The sequence below is a fragment of the Hesperophylax consimilis genome, chromosome 14 (assembly GCF_061612785.1).
Source record: "Hesperophylax consimilis isolate HC1 chromosome 14, BYU_Hcon_1.0, whole genome shotgun sequence".
Taxonomy (NCBI): Eukaryota; Metazoa; Arthropoda; class Insecta; order Trichoptera; family Limnephilidae; genus Hesperophylax; species Hesperophylax consimilis.
The window spans coordinates 23,917,330-23,924,507 of NC_142849.1; positions in this window are offsets into that span (position 1 = coordinate 23,917,330).

Genomic DNA, 7,178 nt, shown 5'->3' on the forward strand with positions numbered 1-7,178 from the left:
TAAAGTTTTTGTTTCATCACTTTCCATAACTTTTTAAAAATGTGATGAATTATAATTGTGATGATTTATCCGGTCACCATTCTTGGTATACCTTATATTGTAGGTAAAGTCATTAAAATCGCTTGACAAACGGAGTCTAGAAACGTTCGATTTCAGGCATAAAACTGGTTTTTATTTATTTTGTAAATAATTTTATAAGAATGCAAAAAAGTTAATCAAATGAAACTGTCACAAATAATCTTAGCAATAATACTGTATTTAAGTAGTTTTCTTTACGCGTTCATACATTTCTATTGAAAAAAAATATTTTTTAGTAGTTTACATTTATATTTTTTATTGAGTAATTTATTTTTGAGGTGAAACTTCTTTACGCGCGTCATGCAATTTCGAGGACCGGAGTAAAACCGACTCATGACCGTCACGAAAAACCGTGATCATTTCGCTATAGGAGCCTAGCTAATATTATATACCTAGTTTAGGTCACCCTCCGAATTCAGCTTCGCGGTCTAGAGGCAGAGCGCCCAACTCTCGTCGTGAAGAACCGAGATTCGATCCCCGCTTAAACTATTTTTTTTTCTTTTTGTGATTTTTTTAATACGAGGAAAAGTGATAAAATGCTCTCGTGCTGCGACTTTTAGATATTTTGACTATATGATATTTTGGTCGAGTACGTAATAACCGCGGTCTATAGGCAGAGCGTTCGACACTCGCTATGCAGGACCCGGGTTCGAATCCCATATTTTTATAACTTTTAATTTTTTTATCAACGATTTGTAATAATGTAGTAAAAAATTACATAAATTTGTTAATTTTAACCGAGAGTCTCCCGAAATGTCTAAATCCATTTAGTGAGACTCTAGACCGGCAGGTGTTCACTCGAGTAATTGGCTAGAAGTAACGGTCGGTACCTATATGATATTTTGGTCGAAATATAGCTTACAAATCGAGCCGGTAGAGTCGCTCGGTATTTTGATTAATTATTTTTATTTTGAATCATTAAAATTACTAATCAAGGCCGATAACGCGACTAATTACCCTCGCAGACGTGCGTGACAATTTTTTTTAGTAAAAAACACAGCCGTAAGTGAGTTTTTCTAAATTTAGAAATGCTTTTCAAATTCAGACTCCATAGGGTATGAGACTGTTAAAACACGATAGATCTTTTCCAAAACGGACAAATATACGGAAATATTTTGAAAAACGACAGATATAACTTCACACTGCCGATATATCTTCGATTCGACCCTATATAAAGCGTTAACGAGACGTTATGTGATATTATTCATTTGCCGTGTTTGAAAACGAAAATTTGCGCGGGACAAGTCAATTGAGGAGTACACGTTGTATACGCGGTTCTCGTCGCGCGAGATACCTCTCCTCGCGGTCTAGAGGCAGAGCGTTCGACACTCGTTATGCAAGACCCGGGTTCGAATCCCATATTTTTATAACTTTTAATTTTTTTTATCACATGCTACTTATAAATATGTCAATAGACAGAAAAAAAGAGAGAATGAAATGAAAAGAGAGAGAGAAGAATACTAAAAGTTTCACTTCCGTCGTGCGTAGGCTTGCCACACACTGTATTTTTTTATTTGTATTCTACTCAAGCGAAACGATAGGAAAACCTTCAATTTATCTAAAATATATTTTTTGGTATTCATAATGTAGGTACACCAATTCGTTATAAAAATTAATCAAAATGGTGATATATCATTAAGCTTCGCCTTAACGAGAGCAATTTACTGGGGATTAAAAAAAAATTGATAGGATTAAAAAAAATGTCCCCAATATATTTTTGTCATGGCATTTTATCATGTTCGTTAATATTGTAAAATAAAGACTGTTTTTTTATATAATTCATTATAGTACACAAATTATATATTTTTAAAGTTTTCAGGTTATTTTTATTTCTGTAAAAGCAATATTATTGTGAAACACAGTGACGAACCGACGAATTAAACATAAATTTCAGGAAAGTTGTTTTACCGTAAGCGGCTTTACAATTTACAGCAAAATGATATGTGGGTCATAAATAGATACCTTCATTGGGATGAACAATGATATAAAATTGATTCTCCATGGCGCTAAAAAAGTGTAAAATTTGTAATGCGTATCTCCAATTTTTAATTTACAAAAGAACTCCGTACGGCAATGGAGATGTGCCTGTAGCGTAATTATTTCTTATTGTGTTTTTATCTAACTTAGTGCAACGCCATTTCCGCTTTTTCTCCAAAGTTCGATGCGTAATCAATTAAAAAGTTAATTATTTAAAAAAAAAATTCTCTCAGAAATGAGAAATAAAGAGAAACAAACAAGTAGAAGTATTTTTTTATGTGAATACATATCGCACAAGAGTCCCAACTGCTTTCAACCATCAACAGCCCCAATTGGGGCATGTTGTGAGACTAAAGATAGTGGAGTGGAGAAGGATTTTATTTGGTTTGACATGGATTCGAAGTACAGAATATACCTAATGAGCTAACGAAAATTATACACAACGTTTTTAATGCATGAAATAACGTTAAACTGATTAACTGAATATCAAAACAATATTATCGAAACATGTAACAGTAAAGTAAAATAATATAGAAACTAGAACAATACTTCATATAATACAAATTACTAAAACTATATTACCAACGCTACTATAATTTTTAGGATTCAACAATGTGCTGGTATAGATTAATTAAATCTATAAATGGATTCAGTAAATATATCAATACCCAGATCATGCATCTTATTGGTTAGTGAGTGTGTCTGATCGTTGGTTGTGTATGCATTGCAGGATAGTGTTACATTTTGTCTTGTGTTCCTAGTAGGCACATAGAATTTAATAGTGGGAACGATGGCAGGGCTGTCAATTAAGTTGTTAATGACTCTGTGTAACACAATCAGGTCTGACATAATTCTCTTGTCAGACAGCGTTATTAGATGCAATTGATTCATCAAACTGATATAATTAACGTAATCAAATGGAATTCTGAGCTTAAAATTTACGTACCTAAGAAATTTGAACTTTATACAAAGGGGACAAAAAATGATTTATATTCTACTTGACTTCTAACTAATGAAATATAGAGGGTTCTCATACTAATCCGAGGACTTAAATCAGTTGAAGTTCTGCAAAGGAAGCCGAGCATCTTTAAAGCCCTATTGATTATATCGTTAACGTATGAAATGAATGTCAAATTTTCATCGAATATTACAACCAAGTTACAAATGTTTGACACTGGTATTAATTCAATATTATTTAATGGATAATCATTTAAAATATTGTAATGAACTTCGTAAAATCGTATTACTTGACATTTCTGGATGTTCAAAAATAACTTCCATTATTGTATACACATTTATACCACACTGTTTATTTAACCTATTGATCTAACTGTTAACAAAGCATTATTATTGTTAATTATATTGAATACATATTACATACGGTTTGAAAATATTTAAAATCTACAGTGTTATGTATAAAATTATGTATAAAACATGTACCTGCTGATAAACTACAAAAGTAGTTTAGCAGGTTTTAAACATTAATAAAGAAAAAACATTTTTATGGTGAAATACCATATTGGGTATCTACGGTCTGAGAATTACACTTGCGAAGTGCTTGATTCAAGTGTTTTTCAGTATACAGTCGAGTACGCATTTGACCTCACAGCTAAGCCCAGTGGCATAAAGGCACTTACATCCTACATACACATATCGTCCGCAAGGTCAAGGTTAGGATTCCCTTCGGGAAAGATATTAACCTTTGCCAAATGCATTTTCATCCGGATGTCAAGACGTTTATCTCTTTTTTGTCGCTTATTTTAGTTTTATCGTGTGATAATAGAGATTGATAGACAGCTTGGAACCAGTGGAACTAAGACATTACGATTATTGTAATGTATACATCCTTCCCCTTCCCGATGCGTACAAACTCAACGTTTCTTTCTGGATTCCAAGCCATTATACTTTTCTGGAATAAGGTGCATATATATTGTTCAAAATTTTTGTTGTTTGTTTTTGGGGTGTTATGCCGTGTTGCGCTAACTCCTTCTTTAAAGAAAGCTAAGAAGGAGTTAGCGCAACACGGCATAACACCCCAAAAACAAACAACAAAAATGCTTTTAGCCGTGAAAATCTAAAAACTTACCTGTTCAAAATTTTTTGAAAGAGATGTTCAAACTGAGCACTTAATGGAATTTATATCTGCACCCCTCCCCCGATGCAGCCTGATATAATGTTTTTTTTTCTCGAAAAAGGTTATGATAATTAAAGATTTTTTATTTTATTTTGTGTCGACGAATATATTATTTATAACGATTTAAATTGAGATTTGGCGCCAAAACAACACGTTCGTTTTTGTTCGCGAATATGGCGTTGTTGACGTCACACCAGCCAACGTCTTTTCTCGTAGCCACTTGGAACCGTTTCGGAATGTGCGTTTTAGATCGTTTTTCAAATCAATAATTATGAATATAAATATTAAAATTACTCATCATCAGAATCATAAAAAATAATATTTTAATATTCCGCACATTTTTAACGTTATCCACAGTTTGTGAAAAGAGCCTAAAACGGTCCACACACATAAATATACTCAAGACAGAATGAGAAAACTAACATACATCTTTAGGTGCCTAAGACATATTCGAAATAAAGATTTACTCAGAATGGCACACTTTGCCTTCCGCCAATCAATAATACAATATAGCATTGTAGGATGGGATGGAACTTATAAGAAAATGAGTTAATTATACTTCTACCTTGCAACATTACCAAGTTACATAGATAATATTTTAAATAAAACTGCAACCTATAAAAATAATAGAAAACTCTGCAAATCATCAATTCTCCCAACTTCTAAATGCGAAAAAACAACGGGGCAATTCAACTATAAATAAATTGGAGTAGAGTTTTTTAATACATTACCAAAAAGAATCAAAAACATAAACAACAATAAAGATTTTAAATTTATTTTTAAAAACATGTTTTTTTTTCATTTCAGAGCCCTAACTGCTCCCAAGCGTCTGGAACCAGTGAGACTATGGCATCTCCGATTGTGGTATGTTGTGAGTCTGAAGGTAGTGGGTAGGGAAATGAGATGGCTATTCATATTTGATCACCAAACACGGCGAAAGTCATTTCAAGCAACGTGTCAATTCTCAATGGTGGTCTTACACCACGGCGATACTGAGTATATTCCACTCTGGAACATGCTGCAAATATACTATATATTATTTTAAATGAGTAAATTGTGAAATAATACAAATTAAACAAATAAAATTTACTTGTGCACGCCGGGATTTGAACCCGCGACCTCCAGCTTGCTAGTTGAGAGCCTTCCCCTTCGGCCACAGAGTCCGAAAATATAAACTGAATACTTTAACATGGATTAAAGAAATAACAAATATAATAACACATCCCCCAAACACACAAGCCTAGCTTAATTATTATTATCTTATATGTAACATTATATGAAATAATTACAATTTCAGGACTGGTCATTTAGATACTCCCTTATACCTATTTTTGCTATTTGTTTTTGGGGTGTTATGCCGTGTTGCGCTAACTCCTTCTTTAGCCAACGTTTCGGACAACATCTGATGATGGACACTGCAATGCTGTCTGAAACGTTGGCTAAAGAAGGAGATAGCGCAACACGGCATAACACCCCAAAAACAAATAACAAAAATACTTTTAGCCGTGAAAATCTTAAATCATATTCCCTTATATCTAGATTGCATGCAGTTGGCAATGTTTTCTCAGAAGTAGTAGATGTATTCAACTGCACGGAATATAGTTATAAGAAGGCCATAATAACATACCTCAATCACAATAATCAATGTTAGGCATGATAAAATTCTTCTGCGCGGGTCCTATATCAGATTTTACTACATCTAAACTATGTACTCCAGATATCTTATAGTATTGGCTATCATATGTATTATTTTATTAAAATTATTATTTCTTTTCCCAAAGTATCATTAAATCGATGACAGCCCTGAATTATTAAAGCCAAATTGCGATACTAGCCCAGCTATTCCAAGTAGAATTAATTTTGAAGGTAACTATAAACTCACTACTAATTACTGTAATATAATATTTTGCTAGATTATACATGTTAACAAGTAACTTTTTTTATACATATCAAGGCGATGCCATACGTAGTAATGCAAAATCATGTGTTTTTGGTTTGTAAATTTGGTCGCCTAGAAATGTTTCAGATGCTTTAATTAAATACTGGGAGTAGAATACATATTGGTCTTTAAAATAATCGAGTTTTTTTTAGATAAGTCTTTTTATAAGCTCAGAAAAAAATAATGTATAAGGCCTATGAAAACTGCTTTAAAGTTCAAAATCTCCTACTTACGAACCCATTTTCGGTTATGATTTTATTGCATAATGTGGCAAATTAAGTTATTTATAAAAGGATCGAAAAAAATTAAATATTTATGCCTGAACATCCACAAAATAAAATAAAAGGCACTTTATGTCCATGTTTTTTTCTTGCATAAATCAAAACAGGCGGATGGTGTTAAACGGGAATTTAAACCTTATCGCCATCTACGTAAGGGTTGTTATTGATAGCGGCTCAATTTAAAATATTACACAACGTAGTGCATCGCCTTTTTTCAAATAAAATATTCCCTGTTATTATAACATTCTATACCTTATTAGAATTTATTTTATATTAATTACTATCTATTATCATTAACACCTCATACCTCGATTTATGTCAGGTCTTATACAAACCTTTATTCATTCAACTATTTCTACACTAGTAGATATTTCTTTTAATTATGTATTGTCTCACTGCACTTCTATTAACAACTGTATCACTTGCAATCATATTTTTGTGTATACATAACTTGTTCTGAAATTTATTACTAATATTCTACTGTGTACCACTGTATGCTTATAATCCGATGTATGTATTTTATGGCATTTAAATAAATAAATAAAATAAACCTATTAATGCCAAAATGGTTATTTCTGTTCTGTAATTGCGTTTTACCATTTCCACATCTAGCATTACTTTATCTATGAAATGTGATAGATTTATGGTTACAACAAATCATACGTAAACAAAGCGGTACCTTCATAACTCTAGATCCTGTACCTGTATGCTGATAATAATTTTCGGTCAGCGATGATTTCGCATGGTATCCCAAGGCGAAAATGCGATA